The 16,918-nt window shown below is 42.8% G+C and overlaps 1 long non-coding RNA gene across 1 annotated transcript; it reads right to left on the minus strand.

Moving 5' to 3' along the window:
• Positions 1-1,265: 1,265 nt before the first annotated feature.
• Positions 1,266-14,028, minus strand: LOC141739995 (uncharacterized). The gene is made up of 4 exons (XR_012585851.1): positions 13,903-14,028; positions 13,362-13,548; positions 2,627-2,944; positions 1,266-1,516 (listed from the first exon to the last, which is right to left on the minus strand). It is a non-coding gene; the product is annotated as an uncharacterized LOC141739995 (long non-coding RNA).
• Positions 14,029-16,918: the final 2,890 nt, after the last annotated feature.

Here is a 16,918-nt window from a genome sequence, read left to right on the forward strand (position 1 = left end):
GAGCTTCTGGTTCTACGGTGTACTCTCTTTTTTAAGGTACTGAAGAAGACAGCCCAAACTAGCAAAAACTGTGTGTCTGTTTTGTAATTAGTTTTGATTCTTGATGGCTCTTCCTTCTGGCCTACCAGTGCTCCTCACTTCTCACTGTCACAATTTCAAATGAACTTCTGATTGTGCTGGAACCCTTCAGTAGCACATCAAGGGAAGATGCATTTGGCCACCTGGATCAAAGATTCATTAATCTACATTATTGACACAGCAGCACTTTTCTGCTAGGCTGCTCTTGTTAAACCTTGATGCTCTTCTTGGTGCGTCCTGCAAGAGCAGTTAACAAAGGAAAACCTCTCTCCCACATCCTAAGCTCTTTCCTACTGGTTAGATATCAGTTCACATCCCAGCCTGGCAGGGCACAACTTCTCCCATGTTACGCCAAGCTCACTGAACTAAGCCAAGCAACTGGGAGAAAAGCTGATACGATGCACTCCTTTCCTACTCGGCTGAGTTTGGAGAGTGGAGACACAGCGCGTATTATTATTTTTTGCTTCCCAATGCTACAGTTTCTTGGAAAGAAAAGCTTTGCAGTAGGATTAACCTTTGCAAGAGTCCCAGAAGATGGAACTGAAGCTTTCATGGTCCGTTCTTCTGCCCCCCAGCCAGGCCCTTACACACGGAGATTAACAAAAGCCCTCCTGCAGCAATTATACGGCTTTTCCTTCACACAGGCAACATGCAAATACACACGCCGTAGCTGCATCTGTCCTGGCCCCGGCTTGGTTAAAGACTTGGCTAGATCTGGTTTCAGCAGTGCTGTGCCTCTCGGTAAATACTCAGAGCTCAGCTAAAGCAGAAGCAGTCGCAGCAGCAAACGCCACCCGAGAGCCGGCTCTCCCAACATATTTATCCCACCCTGGCTTTACAAACCGTTTTGCAACTGTGTTGGCAGCTCAGGAATTTAATTGCAAGTCTCATGATATTGGGTGGTGGTTTTAATGAAAACTCCAACTCCTGGGGAATGCAGGAATCTCAGCTTTCATTTAAAACCAATTAAGTCTTCTAATTGCAGCAGCAACCTGAGAACACCCAGCAAGAAAAGTCCTGAAGGATAGAAAAATGAAGGTAAATAAAAAGACCCTCTTCCTTCCCTGCGCAGTTTTTATTTAAAAAAATGCTCTCAGGATTTTCAAACAGATGACATGGGAGGCCCGACTCATATGTACAAAGCTTCATTTTAGAAATACTAATATTAACATAGTAGAACAGGCTGGCAGGGAGAAGAGATAACAATTGCTTTAAGCATTAGTAATGACTTATTTTTATTCTAATAATAAGATTAAAGCATTTTCACTGCAGCTTGGAAGAGGTAAAACACATACATTGATAGCAGCCGTTAGAAACAGGTTGACACAAGGCAGCTCAACGGCCAGGCAGAATTACCAGTCGCATCCCTTTAACATTGATGTATCACCAGGGCGTGAATTCAGCAGGGTTCAGGGTTGATGGGGCAGCTCTGAAGTATCTGGAATAGAAGAAAAACACAGCTGAAGTTTGAAAGAAAACTAGAGCACTGTGAGTTATGTCAAGTTTAGCTCTGAAAATTTGTATCTCACCCTTTCCTAAATCTTGGGACCTAGGAGCTGGTAAGGAAAAGGTAAAAAATAAGAAAAAAAGCTGGTAAGCCTGCAGTATTTATGACTTAATAGGAAATGGTATGTCTGTTTTCACAAATCCAGCTGGCTTGCACAGGAAGGGAATAAGGATGGCCAGAGTCTTGTATTCTAACTGTAAATGATGATTCTTTCTTCCAACTATTTTCTGGTTATTAAATTCAAGTTGGAAAAACAGTTTTCCTTATGTTTACACACCCACACAGTTAATTGGAAGTAAATGTATGTCTGTTTATCGCCAGAAGTGCTACCCCTGTTTGGGGGTTGTGCAAAATTCATGTAATTGGTTTCCATAGCCCGAAGCAAATCAGGAATAATTTCTTATAGCAGAGGAGCAGATTTATACTGAAGTGTCCCTTGAAATTTCTCATTCAAAGGCTGATGGCACTAATGACTGCCTTCAAATTGCTATCAGTAAAAGTCTACGCAAAAATGAAATTCAGTGTGCAATTTGGCAAACAGCTGTACGTTCACAGCCTTTAGCGACTAATCTAATCTGGGCTCTAATTTCTCTTTGTGTAGATTTGCAATGTATACAGGCTTGAGCTTAATAAGGCCATTTAGCACAAGTAGATTTACTCAGGCCCGTAAGTGCTTGCAGCATGAGATCCTGCTTACAGTCAGCTGGCAGTGGGCCAGCCCCATCCCTGACCGGTGTCATACAGGCAAAAACGCTACTTGCGTTTTTCCCCTCTTCCCAGCAGGCTCCCGTACCAACCCCCATGGCAAAAGCACCCCCTGATCTCAAAGCCAATGACCCTAGTGCAGCCCCATGCAGAAACATAAAGCTCAAGTCTTGGCTAAGCCCGGTCCGTGCCTGGATGGCTGCACTGAGCCAAAATGGGGACCTGCACCCAAAGCCTGGGAGAGCCTCCCTTTCCCAGAGCAACCGGCATTTGTACTGATCCCTTCCCCACTGATTCAGAGCCAATGGGACGGTGGTGCAGGAGTAAGTGAATTACCTGCAATTTCATTCCTCCTTCACTTGCGGACGAGCCTTTCGGATTCAGAGTGAGGGACTGCCTCTGATTAAATTGAATCAAATGTGCGTGTTTACGAGACGTTTTGACCGACAAATCATTTTCCCTGTCAGACCGAGACACGACAATGATGATAACTCAAATTTTTGGAGTCAAATGGCTTTGGAAAGCTTTCCTGCCATTACGCTCCGTGAATGTCAACGGGTCTAGCTAAGTGCAAGCGAAGACTGATGGCAGCACTTTCTGCATCTCTTTTTCCCCACCAGAGAGCTCTATGTAACGTTGGCTGGCAGGTCTGGCCTGAAAAAGGATGAAAGAAGACACTGCATATTATTCTTATGATTTGCACTAGGTTGAATTTATCTTTGCTTTTCCCATTAAAAACAGGTTGCGAAAGATACCGCTATGAGTTAAACACTGAATTAGTTTCCTTCTGAAATAAGAGATCTCCCTGAAATATTGAGGTGTCTAAATAGCTAAAATATCTTTCCAGATTAACACTACCATTGAAAGGAAATTCAGAACAATGTCAAAAAAAGCCCCAAATGTGTTTTAGGACCCCAGCCCGTTAGAGTGAATGAGCGAATACAAATCTTGACTTTGAGTCTGTTTCTCAAACTCTTGTTTCTGGGTCAGGAGACCCCAAATTCCTCTGGTACCCTTGCGGGGAAGCCCAGGAGCTCGCTACTGCTGTCTCGTTTAGCCTGCACTGTCCAGAGGCCTGTGCAGCTTTGATTTACATTTTGAAGCCTCGCTTTGTGAAAATAAAAGCTAGAACTGCCCGGTCTTGCTGTGCGAACCCCTTCGTCCATCTTCAAAACAGAGACAGCGCGGCAGCTATGCTTAGCACAAAGCAACAAAATGGATAAGGAGAGCTCAGATACTGTTATGTCAAACTACCATTCATCACCCAGTACCTTTGCCTTCCTATTTCTAGAAGTGCAGCCATACTGCCTCCTTCCCTGGCTCCTTCTCTATTTATTATTTCATTTCTAAGGGTCTATTATCAGGAGGAAATGATGAAGAAAGTAGAAAGGGAGAAGGAGCAAAGGCACAGCGTGGAAAACACCTGTGCTTTGGGCTCCTGCACTGTTCTGCATGGAGGGAGGAGGAAGGGGGAGAAAGGGGAAGAAAACCTGGGAAATAGTATGAGGCAGAATAACAGACTGGGAAAAAAAAATATTGCAGCTGGATTTGCTGTGTGAGAAGGGCATAAGAAAGCAGACTGAAAACTAGCCCCTAAAGAGCAGGTCCTTCAGGTATCTATTGGAAATGGGAACAAACTAAATATTGTAAGAAAACACTGTAAGCAAAGCAACAGGGTAAACATAGGCAGTGCTACAGCAAAAGAACACAGGTGATTCCCCATATTAAAAAGCGACAACATTTTGCTGAAGAAAAGTAGCAAAGACTGTTGACAAAAGCAATTTCACTTGAGAGCAGTGCTCACTGAAACCACTGGAAGCTTTTTGCATCATCTTAAATAGACACTATACCAGATCCTCAGCCTTTGAGCAAATAATTGTGGGATGATCCAGGTGTGCAAACAGCCATGGGATGCTCTTATGTCATCTTTTGCAATGCAAAAATAATCCACGAAGGGGAATTTAAGATGCCTGGTAATTCATGCCTAGTAATCACCATGTTTATTCATGCAAAGAAATCTGGCCCAAACCCACATTGTAGTCAGGAAATTAAGAGTTGGAATCAACGCCTATACAAACAATACGATTTGTTGCAGGGATGAAAAACCTTAGAGAAATCCAGGTGTCGGATCTCTCTATCACTGTGGTGAGGAGGGGAGGCATTTTGCTTTTGTTGCATCTCCACTACATGCCCCTCCAAACCAGGCATCTGATAGATGAGCTACTTGGCAACTGCTGACAGGAGGGCCAGGAAAAACTGATAAGATTTTAAAGAGTTCGGGCAGATGAAGGACCGGTTCAGTGCTGCATTGATGAAGGCTGGAAACACGCAGGAACTGGTCCTACCATTACGTAGCCACCAGTTAGTGAAACGTCCCTGCTTTGGCTTAATTGTCTACAAGCAAAACCTTTCAGATGAGTAACCTTCCTCACGTACTTTCTGTCGAAGGTGACCAGGAGTTTTTTCTCACCCCATCATAGCGCCTATCCTTATCTGCAGCAAGAAAGGCTGCAAGACAAAGGCACCGGCTAAACAAAAAGTCTGTGCAAAGGGAGAAACCGAATCATTACTATCGCAGACTAAAGAGGATGAAAAGATTGTCTGCATCTGCCTCGGGAGAATTCACCACTGTACCCTGGCACCCATTTTGCCACTTAAACTGGGCTTGTCAGAGCATAGTGGGCTCAAAGCAGCCAGGATTACTAGAGTGTCCTATGAGCTATGTCCTGAACCACAACCTCAAGCAGCCGGGAGGACTCCGTCCAGCAACGCTGCCGCTGTCATCCTGCTCACCTCTCCTCCGCGTCATAGACTTCACTGCCTGCTCTTGAGAAAGCCTTGGGGGGTGCAAAATACCTCTCAGTACAATAAACACAAATAGAAAACAGACCCCAGGTTGAATCCTTGCCGTTACAGTCTTATTTATTAAGAAAAGGTTTTTTTAAAAAACAATAGTCTCGCCTGCCCTGAGATTGACAAACAACAAATGCATTTGCCATGATACAATAAGAAAAACCTGCAAGTGCTTCCAGAGCCAGAGAGATTGATAGACTTTTCCATGGTCTGTGGGACCTTAGCCCTCATTAAGGTCAAGCCAAATTACCTCACAAATAATTTAGCTACAACCCGCAACTCCTTGATTCTGAACTGATAAATTATGCAGCCATTAATCAGCTCCAGGTTTGGCCTTTGCTTTTGACACGCAGAAGGTAAACTTACTCCATGCTGGACTCCTCTTATTGAGTTTCTCAGATACATTCATACTAAAAAAAAAAAAAAAAAAAAATAATCTCATTCCCTGCTAAGCACTGATGGTTCCTCATGTTTCATGAAAGATCGAACGCACCTTTTAATAAATTTGTTTGTAATGCACCAATTTCGTTTTGCCTACTCCCAAGGAAGCAGATTTCTATTTGATGGGCTAGAAGACATGAGCGATTATTTATCACTATACATCTGGGTCTGTAGTTAGTTGCAGAGCCATAAATTTGGAAGAAAGCACAGTAACTGATCTTCAGTTAATTTCCTGGAAAGTCTGAAAACTTTGTTCTGGATGATCGCTGACAAAGATATAATAACAATAAAATAACCCGAGATGGCCAAACCCAATTTAATAGTTTTCATAAAGATCATTTTTATCAGAGATCTGCAGGACTTCATTCACTGACCCAATACCAGTCCCTCCATATAACTGTGATAGTGAAAATTCGCTTTTATACCCTGATGAAATTTTTTTGGCTAGGACCCCTATAGCTGCGTTTAGCTCTCAGATGCATGTCTTTAATAAGAACTACCTGTATATCCAAGGGCTGAATTTGACCCAGTGAGGACGTTCAGCGAGGTTTAATTTTGACAAACGATCAAAGGCCATGGCCTTATCACTCAGTGCCTGCTTCAGCTCCCAACGGATGGTGGGTATGCTCTTGGGATAAAGCTCTGACTTTCCATTACTGTCATAAAGCAAGCTGTAGAACCTCCCTTTCTTCATTTGTCTTAATTATATCTTCTAGCTCATAAAAAAACCCAAACTTCTTTTCATAAGTGATTAATGAACCTGCAGGTTCTCCTGCAGATAGAGTCAATAGCCTTCCAGGGGCCTTTCTGCCAAAAGTCCTGCTTCAAGTACTGCTTATTTACATGATATCTTCAGTAGCCAGCAATTAGGTACAGCTTTGGTTGTTTTGATCGCTTTCCCACCTGAACACCACCAAAACCTTGAATTAGCCTGCAGATCACCAGGTCCCAGGCTTGCAGCACTATAAGGGCGTGACTTTGAGGCAGCTTTAGAGCAGAAAGCCTTTGTTGCAAATATCCAAAATACATGAGTACGACGGATCAGCTGGGGGCCATGCCCATTGAACTGCTTCCCCCCACAGCCAGAAAAGGAAGAGGGCACAATCTTGTTTGCGTCAAGTTTGCATGCAATTCCCTTCCCATTGAACAACGATACAGGAAATAAGAATTAATTACAGCTTTCCCTATTATAGCCCCCCCCCAAAGCTCTATTAACCACCTACCTCTCTTTATTTAGTACTATTATGCATAAATACATTTAGCTATCAGGTGAATTAAATGCCATATCCTGGCTTGCTACATTTGACTCCATTCTTCGAATAGAAAAATACACTCTACAAAAAGCGCTCGGGTTAGGTTAGTGTATATAGTCGTCTCAGCATGTAGAGTTGTTTTTTTTTAATATTATTTTAGTAAAAGAAAAAAAATCTATCCTGCACACTTGCGCATGAGTTTACAATAACCTAGACAGCATGTGGCAGGGCACCTTTCATTGCTGAGTGGGTCAGTGAAGGGCTTTGGTTTCATTTGCTGCCCCTTGTATTACCAAGTTTTGTGATTTTTACATTAAACCTAAAGTATCTGACACCGATAAAGAAAGAGGAGTTAGGTCTTTTCTAAAGGGCCAGCTTTCTGCAGGGCATCTGGAAAAAAAGTTTTTTAGATATTTCATGTAATGGTTTAAAGTGTTTTATACGTAAAACTCAAAAATAGTATTTCAGTTTTTCATTTCTTAACAAACATTTCTTGTTTTGTTTGACTTCAAGAAGTCAAAATGCAAGTGAGACCTTTACATTGATCCCAGCTGTTTCCTCTTCCTCTTCATGGGAAATTTTCATAATAATAACTGAAACGTTATCCTTTGGTTCTTGCCCTACCTCAATTAGTCTTTTCCTTATTAGATCCAGCTCTAGCCTCATGAGACCCTTATTGTCTTCTAAAAATACATCTCATCCAACTCATTGTAGGGAAAATTTCAGGCTTTTAAAGCTGAAAACAAAAGACAAAGAACAACAACAAAAACAGGAGTGAGAAAAAAAAAAAGTGTGCTATTCTGTTTTTCTGGGTTTGGTTTTTTTTTTTTTTTCCTTTTCTCTTCTCCTTCTTTTTTTAAAATGAAACCCTTGCCATTCCTGGGGACAACCAGAGGATGCAGTGCTATAGTTGCATTTGCTTGGTTTATGGCTGGGGACTGGCGTACGGCATACACTACTTGCATTGAATCTTGTATCACTTGATCGCTCAGCAACTCCAATAGCCACAGCTCTAGTAGCCACTCTGCTGAGGAGCGATATATCCGTATCTATCTATTCACGTTGGTATATATCTCTCCAAGTTTGTACTACCCGTGTGCAAGGCAGAAGTAGATTTTCAAGACCTTGTGAGGCATATGTCTCCAGAGGAGGTTCACTCCTGTTGGAGAAACTCCATAAACAATACATTTTCTTTTTTTTTTTAGCACTCAGCAACACTTTCTGGGATGTTTATGGCCAGACTGTCAAAGCTGTTTAGCGCCCGAAATAGTCAGTTTGCCTAAAAGCCCCAACGCTAATTTTAGCGGCTAAATGAGAGCTGACCTCAATCATGCAAGTGAGCTCTTTGGAAAAGTCTGGCCACAAAGCTTTCATCTAAACTGACTGCTCCTCAGGCAAGCAGTAAATATCTTCTGACGTTGTCCTCCTACTTTTGTGCCCTAACATATGCGGTCTGCTTATTTATAGATCATGTGAGCTCCATATACATTGGGTTAGATCTCTCAGGACGAAGCCTCACTTGGTTTTACACCAAGTGGCCAAATTTCTCCTGGATTCCAAGAGCAAAGGCTTGCTCTGCTCACCTGCCACGCACGGGAGGGCAACAGGACCGGCTAAATCCAAAGTCAAAAAGTTTTCTGGGAATAGTAACAACTAACAGGAGTAAGACTAGGAGGGAAGGCATTGATTAGCAGAGTTGGCAAGCTCCAGGCCCAGCCCTGAGGAGGGGGAGCACAGGGAAGATCCCAACATATTGGCAGCAAAAGCCATCCTTCCGCCACGTGCAAGGATTGTACAGTTTGGAAAGATGTGCAATGCATTCCTGCCTTGCTCAAGGGCCAGAAGATGCACCGGTGTAACTGTGCCCCAGGACTCAACAGTGGAACCTAAGTCCAAAATACAAGACATTTAATGTCTGTATTAATGTCTGGAAACAGAGCTCCTAAGTCCTACCCTTTTTCAGACAAATAAAGTTCTGCCAATGCTCAAATAGTAAAAAAAAAAAAAAAAAAAAACAAAAAAAAACACACCACAAAAAAAACCCATCCCAAAACAACCAAACAAAAAACCACCCACACCACGAATCAATTCTGTCCGGTTTGGTTTAGTAGAGCTAAGAAATAAATTGGCATAAAACTAAGTTAATGCTATTACATTTACATATTAGTAAAACAAAATAATGTTTCTTCTTTTGGAGATACTTGCAATTTTTATTTTTTTTTTGTATTCTTTGTGCAATAACATAAGTTAGCTTAGACAAAGATCAACATGAAAATGCATCAGCCTCCATGTAAGGATGGATACGCTACTTGTTGCGGGTGCAAAAAATTGAGCTACTAGAGAGAACAGTAACCATCATCACGCAAGCCTCCCTCCTCATCAGATGTAGGCAGGGAAGAAAATTCCCTTCTTCTAAGACCACAGTGCATTCTGATGGGCACTGGGCTCTCAGGCAGTTCAATCATCACATAAATAAACCTTAATTGGCATTCCCAAATGCTTTGAAATCATATTGCCTGCTGCTGGCACTCCAAAAGGTACGCCTCTGGAGACATAGAAAGAAAAAAATAAAATAAAAATCAAAGATCATTTGCAATTAGATGCAACAAAACCATACCCAACTGGTCTGTGTCAGGGATAAAAATAGCATCAGCCAAAATGGCAAATGCCTTTTGGTTTGTCAGGAATTGAATGTGTATCACCAAGCGAGTGATTATTACAGGCTCTGATCAGCGAAGCAGACAATCATTTGCCTTGTTATCTTGCTGCCTGCCCATGTGAACAGCAGCAAACAACTATTAAAAGACACCCCGCTCCCCCTCAAAGGAAACACCAGTGGCGAGTATCTGAAAACCTCCTCGTTAACAAGCTAACCTTTGAGACTGGCGAGAAGACAAGGAAGCATTTACCAGCCAGTGTATCGATAATTATGGAAAAGAAAATCGTAGCTCATTGTCTAGCCCAGTGCGGGGAGAAATAAATAACCCAGGCACTGGTCACACCGTGCCTCTGGTGAGCAGCCATTCCAGGGCATCTCCCAGCCATGGACAACAGCCGCCAAAAAGGCAATTATCCGCTGAGCTGCTCCCCTGGGGCTGTTCAATACAGAGGTGACGTATATTTGGAAATTACCCCAAAGCCCTTCTGCTGGTAATAGGAGGCTCTGTGGCACTCAACCCTCAGGGACCCCAAAACACCCTGGTAAAAACTGCCCTGACAGGCCACATGCATGGATGGGCAGTGGTATCGTACGTCAGGGCTGAAGCACTCGGACATGATGAGTTTTGTTCCCCTGAGTTCTGGGGTTTCCCCGAGGCCCTTTGAACATGTAGGGATGGAGACTCAGTTTTAAGCAGAACATTCTATAGTAACTTGATCCCCAGTTCCTGATATTTCTCCCTTTTTTGTCACCCAAGAGGCCTTAAATACCTAATTATGCTTCAGCATACAGCCACCCAACCTTGTTACGGGTGTAAATCCTGCTCCCATTTACAGCCTAACTCTGTTTTGTCTCCAGCTTCACTGCAAGAAAGGAGGCAGGGTGCACCTGAGTCTGCACCAGGCTCCCTGGGGGTTGCTATCCTACCCAGGTGCAGCCTTCGCATCAAACTACCAGTTATCTTTTCAATTAATTGTAGGTATCATAGCGGTTGACAGGACAGCCTTACTACCAAGGGATAATTTAATATGACTAAACCGTAATCAAAGCGTTAATAGCCTCAGAATTTAATCTGTGCAGAAGAAGCAGGATTTATAAAAGGGAAAGGACGACCAAGGCTAAGATGAATAATGTTAGTTGTAATATTACAGCTAGTTGTAATAGTATAATTAGTTGTGATATCCAGAATTAAAAATTACACTGCTTTGAGTTCCAGGACGTGTGCCAAAAAGGAGCCGTTAGTCACAGAGATGAGGAACAGTTACACAGTCCATTATCTCATAAACTGCAAGGCCCAGAAACGAATCCTATGTGTCAGAGGAAAATTGAGACTCAGCATTTTACACCAACACATAGCTTTCCATTTTAGCCCTTAAACCAGATCCTTTCTGATTATCAGTACGCTGTGCTTTCCCATTTCCACTCCAAAGAGAGTCTGGAGAGGGCTATCCTCAGAAGGCCTCCTGGCTGCTAACAGTCCCCTGGCTGAGCTTCACTTTTCCTTTGGGCACGGTCCCAAGTTGTCCCTCCTGGCCAGTCCGTGGCAGAGGAAGCTCAGCCCTGGCATCCCAACCTGCTCCCTTCCTCATCCTTGCCAGTCTTGTGGAGGTAAAAAAACCAAACCAAAACACAACACAACCAAACAACCCAAACCAAAACACATAAAAAACCCAGCCTTTTTCTGGTTTGTTTGGGTTTTTTCGTGTTTGTGGTTTTTTTTTTTTCCCCCCTCCTTCCAGGACAAGGATGTGGGTGATGGTTTGGCTTCCCTCCATCAACAGGTGGTGCTTCCTTGCGGGGTTGGGCAGCCCCTGCTGCTCCCTGGCTCCGCATTCAGGGCCAAACAGTATAATCTAGTAACACACACCTAAACCCAAAGTGCAGAAGGCATCAATAAACCTAGTATTCGGTATCATAATGTGTAATCAAGAAGCCATACAAAAGCAAGAAGCGATGTGGTTCAGAATCACTACCTTTTTGAAAAATTATGGTGGCAGCCAGTTTTTACCATCTCATCGTTACTCACTCATACAACAGACACAGAAGCAATTGCTTGAGCTGGCAGGCGTTTTTTGAAAGATTACTTGGAATGACCTCTATATTAAAAAAAAAATATTTTAAAGCCATTTCCTGCTTTTAGGCAGCGATAAAGAAAGTAAATGCTTTTTCAGGTTGTGCTTATCCTTTTCTCCTTCATTTCCTCCTACGTACTTTCTTTTCTTCCTCTTCTCTCAGTGCCAAAAAGAAAAAAAAGTGTGCTTGTAAAGGAGGAAAACTGGGAAAGAAAAGATAACTCTCTCTAGGGAAAACAGGCAGGAAGAAGAGAATAGAAGTAAAGTTGTGATTTTTTTTTTTTTTTAAAAGGGAAATCCTGGTCCTGGCTGACTTGCACCTTCTGGCAGGCACGTAGGTGCCTGTTTTGCTGATGAAGGCTGTTGCTCCACAGGACGGAGTCACCAGAAACGATGCTCCCAAGAGACCTTTTGTGTAGGGATAAAACGAGAACCAAACTGGAGCTCCGCTTCCCCTTGCGCGGCTTCCTTCACGCACACAATCGCTTTGCCGCCTCAATGCTGCGGGCTTGCTAACGCTATATTCTCAGTGTTTTATATATTGAGAAAGACACTACTTAATACATCTGGGGAAGTACTTCCCCACATACGCACAGGAGCCCTGGCACAGAGGCAATTAAACACTCCAGGCTGCACATGCTCACACAATTACCTTTTGTGACTGTCACTAAATAAACGCTGCACTGAGCCAATAAATCTTACAATGGCCTCATTTTTCTAGCAATGACGCCTCAGGCAAGGCCTGCGTGGCCCAGAAAGGAAAAAGGTTAACTTTTTTTTTGAAATTCCCTAATCCTGCTTATCTGCTTCTTCTCCCTAAACATCTGCCACGTTCAGACACCTGTTATAAATATCAGTTTGTCTTGCAGTGGTTCCTGGAGTCTATCAGGAAACTGAGCAATTAGTATTGTCAGCGAATCATTCATTAACTGAACTCTTCAGTTTCAGCTAACCTAAGAGTAATTGTGTATTTAATTCCTATCTAGGAAGATCAAATCAATTTAAAAAAAAAAAAAAAAAAGACCATGGGTAAATATCAAAGATCAATAGGTAATAAATGAAAACCTTAATTAAAATCTTATCTGAATGCTAACAAAAACCACAAAGTAAAGCGGAGGAGGTTATTTCACATCAGGTCATTCTGATTATCATCGTGCTTTCTCCCCAGTTCGACCTTAGCGCTACTTAAGTACATGGTGAAAGGGTCAGAGTAAGGTTTTGGTGTCATAAGAACATCACCTGGCAGAGACCCCATGCAGGCAGTTCAATGCCACCTCGAGGGTGAGGAGTGACCACACAAAAGTGGCATTTTCCTGCACATCTTCCCCCATGAATTTGGAGCTGCAGCTACTGACCTCGCTGGCAAGGAGGCAACTTTACTGCTGCTTGCTCTTGTTATCTGCAGAGAAGCCTCGCAGCTATTAAAGGGGGAGCAGGAGCTAGTTCCCTCTTGTGTGTCATCGGCAGATGTAAATAAAGTCTATCCATCTCTGCTGTGCAAACCAGAGAGTAATTAGGGGAAACTGCTCAAGCCGTTAAGTTGACGAGCTGGTGTCTGTTCCTACCCTCAGAGGTTCAGGCCCCGTACTATACTCAATTCCTGCTATGGCTTTTAACACTGTTAGGCCAACAAGAACATGAGACAAAGAAAGCAAAAGTGCTGTGGCTAATTTTAAACTATGCTCAGGTACATCTTTTTCAACAATATCAAGGCCAAACAGACATATCAACAAGGTCATCTCTCTTAAGGCCAAGAATGGAAAAGAGAAAAAACTACAATAAATCAGTCTTACCAGATTGATACACCCAATCTTGCTGTGATCCATCAGGCTGGTTTTGTTGGCAGGAAAGCTCATGGGCTCAGCCTGCACGAGGCCTGCAAACACCACCAACTTCAGATCCCGCCAAGAAACTTGAAACAGCAAAGCTATCTCCCCAAGACATGCCAGACGGGTGCTGCTGTCCTGCTCGCTAGCACACCTGCAACAAAGAGGAGACCTTGGTGACAGATATACATAGGAAAAGGCTGACTTTCAGCAAATCCTGTTGACTTTCCCACCCCGCTTACTTGCCCTATACTCTATTTATGCCATCATCTGCCAGTGGCTTTCCTCTGGCCATTCCCCTCACCTGAGGGCTCCTTTCCCCACCTGAATTCTCTTTTTTGCATTAGCTCCTTCCTACCTTAGTCACCTGGAAAGTGGCTTGGTGCAGTGCTGAGTCTCCACAGAGGAGACGGTAATCTTCAGGGTCCTTAACAAACACTTCATTTCTTACAGGTGCTGGGAGCTGCCGTTTCTTACCTCTTTCTCGGGGTTTTCCAGACTTCCTTACCTAACCATGGTGTATGAGCACAAGTGCTGTGGGGTGATTCAGACCCAGACCGTCAGACTGCAGGTTTGGCTCCAAGAACCAGCCTGTTTTTCAGTGTCTCTACCGCACCTGCAATGGTAATTGGTAGAAACCTCTCTTAAACCCAGTTGTACAGGTCATGGGTGCTCCTGGAGGAACTGCAGACGGCATTATCTAGACTGGAAAGTGGCATATGAGTCCTAACCTGCTCCTTTGCTTCTGGGGCTAATGGGACAAACAAATTTTTTTCATGCACGTGCAGGAGATATCCCAGATTTTGGAGTACACCCTGATTTTTGCCCTTAGCTCCTGGATCCGATGCTGCTCGCTGTCCCAGCCTGCAGCCAGACAGGACCCTGCCCTATATCCAGGTCTCCCTCTTTTTTATGCCGACTCCCACTGCACTGGGCTGGAAACTGCCGGCAAAGCGAAGGACAGAGAGCAGAGGGATTAGCATCCTCTACACATCAGTCCCACAGCCCAGCTCTCAGTTGCAGGTGAGGCTGAAGCCAAAAGACCTAATGAAGCAGAGAAGAGCAGCCCCACTCCTGACATAAAAGGCGCGACAAGCTTTCATCTTCTGAGAGGTTAAAAATAAACAGTTTAGCTTTCACCAAAGTGGTCTGATTAGAGGCAAAGAAAACTACGCTGATTTCCATGGAAATAGAATATTTTGTTGCTGCTACTTGATCTTGTTGAAATGTATTAAGAACACAAAAGAGTGCAATTTCAATATCTAGACAGTACTAGGATTTTTTTTTAATTTTAAATTAAATTGATTTCTTTTAAGAGAAAGCTGGCTGATTTTAGTTTCCTAATTAGTTCATTACCACTAGAAATGGAGCATGCTCTTGTAAGGGTACAGCAGGATATTATAGAAATACAGAAACAGCTGCAACCCACAACAGAAGAGATACAGACACAGGCGATATCAGTACAGACAAATCAGGGCCTTAAGATCCTCTGTGTCCTTTATTTCCTCTCCAAAACCAGCGAAGAACTGTTCTTTAAATCATGAATCTTGCTAAATTTAAACCAATTACAAAACAGATACTAGTTGCTATGAAAGAAGGATCAATACCTAAATTTTGTTCACTTCTCATAGGTAGGAATATCTTGTAAGAGCAAGGGCTGCTTACGCATGCTCTGGAAGCAAAATAACTCAATTAGGTTGAGTTCTCATCTCATTACCGTGGTACTTACCTCCATAGGGAGGTTTCTTTCAAATGAGCAATGTCCTATTTCAGTGTAACCCAGATAGTAACAAAATAATCACTCAAAATGGGGCACCATTGTCATGACCTTCGCTGTGATAAATACTAAATACAGGTGTGAACGAAATGCGGCTTTGCAGTCAGTTATCTTTGTGGACATGCCCCAGGGTAGGGTCTCCGACATTTCAACACATACCAATGTGATGTTACCACAGCAAGGCCCAACTGAAATAAATTTTCTAAGAAACAAATGTTAAAAAAACTCAACAAAATATTTTCTCTTAGTTAAAATAACACGTTGTGATGATAGCAAGAAAAAAAAAAATCCATTTCTTCTTCCGTTTCCTCAAAGGGAAATTTCATCAGAAACAATAAACTCTTTAGGATTTCATTTTGACAGCGTGGCATTTTTTGACAGAAGTTTTATCTTACTGTAATTTTAGGTGACAGAGCAACCAAAAGGCTGCTGTACTTTTTGTCTGTCCATTATGTTTTCCTACATGCTTGCAACCGGCAGGCGCTACAGTTCAGTAGTGATGACCCGGGAAAGAAACTAGAGCCAGGAAAGATTCGCCCACAAACCGCAGACAACCTGAGCCTGATTTAGGACATCGCAGACTAGTCCCATTAGATATCGATCACTGTAAATAATCATCAATACTGTGGCTCAAGAGGCTTTTTTTTTTTCCCTTTTCTTTTAATATAATGGTCTTATGAAACCAACCCTTTGTTTTTGCATTACGCTGAAGACCCTGTTTGGCTTAGGTTTACTATACGTTTAATATGAAAGATTGTGCATAAAAACATTCAGGAGTGGATACACAAAGAGATGCAGGTGCTGAAATATGTAATTTCATAGCCCCCATCCAGGTTTCAGAGCTCTTAATTGAATGTACGGAGAAAACCACAAAAGGGAGCAGCTATGGAGGCTCCTCAGTAAGAAACGTTGATGAGAGTAGGACAAAGTCCCATTCCTGGGTGTAATTAAGTGGCTATGGCTAATGAGAAATCAAGAGAGGGCCTATTAACTGAGGAGCCTGGTTAGTACAGTAGTCACCAAGGAGATGGGGGAATTGTTTGCAAACAACGACCTGGGTAAGGGTGTATGTACCCTATTACGGCCATTACAGAATTCTTACTTTTTTGAGATTTCTCTTCTACTTACAGACACTTTTTGCTATTTCCTGATGATTCTTTTTTCTCAAATAGGCTACTACTACACTTTCCTAGGCTGGGTCAGCTAAAAGCTCCTCACTGTTTGGCACTCACAGCCACAGGGATTCTCTGTGCAATCTTAATTGCGTTAAGGACTGGATTTAAGAGCAGCAGATCAATGCTGAGGAGAGTTGTTAGGGTGAAATACTGAGTCCTCATCCACAGATGAAAGGAAGAGCATCACGTAATAATGACAGGAAAGGAACCCATCAGCTATATTTTTTTATGCATTGTGCTGCGCCTGGCAAAAAACCACAGGTGTATTCAGTTCACCACTTTAGTAATTTTGCTTTTAACAATATCTGAATTTGTATTCAATCAGCAGACCCTATTAAGTGAAGCATTTGTCGGACACCCGGTGATTTTGACTGCGTATGTATCCTTCTATTCCCAGCCAAATACGTTTATGCCTCACTGCTTGCAGGAAGATCACCTGAGGAGAGCAGAGCCTGCCAGCCCCAAACAAAGCATTAGGTATGCATCAGCAACTATTATGAACGGTCCCTCTTCGTATATTATTTTCACCTTTATATCACCTGTACAGACCCTGCTGTATTTTACCGAGCCAG

The sequence above is a fragment of the Larus michahellis genome, chromosome 3 (genome assembly GCF_964199755.1).
Source record: "Larus michahellis chromosome 3, bLarMic1.1, whole genome shotgun sequence".
NCBI lineage: Eukaryota > Metazoa > Chordata > Aves > Charadriiformes > Laridae > Larus > Larus michahellis.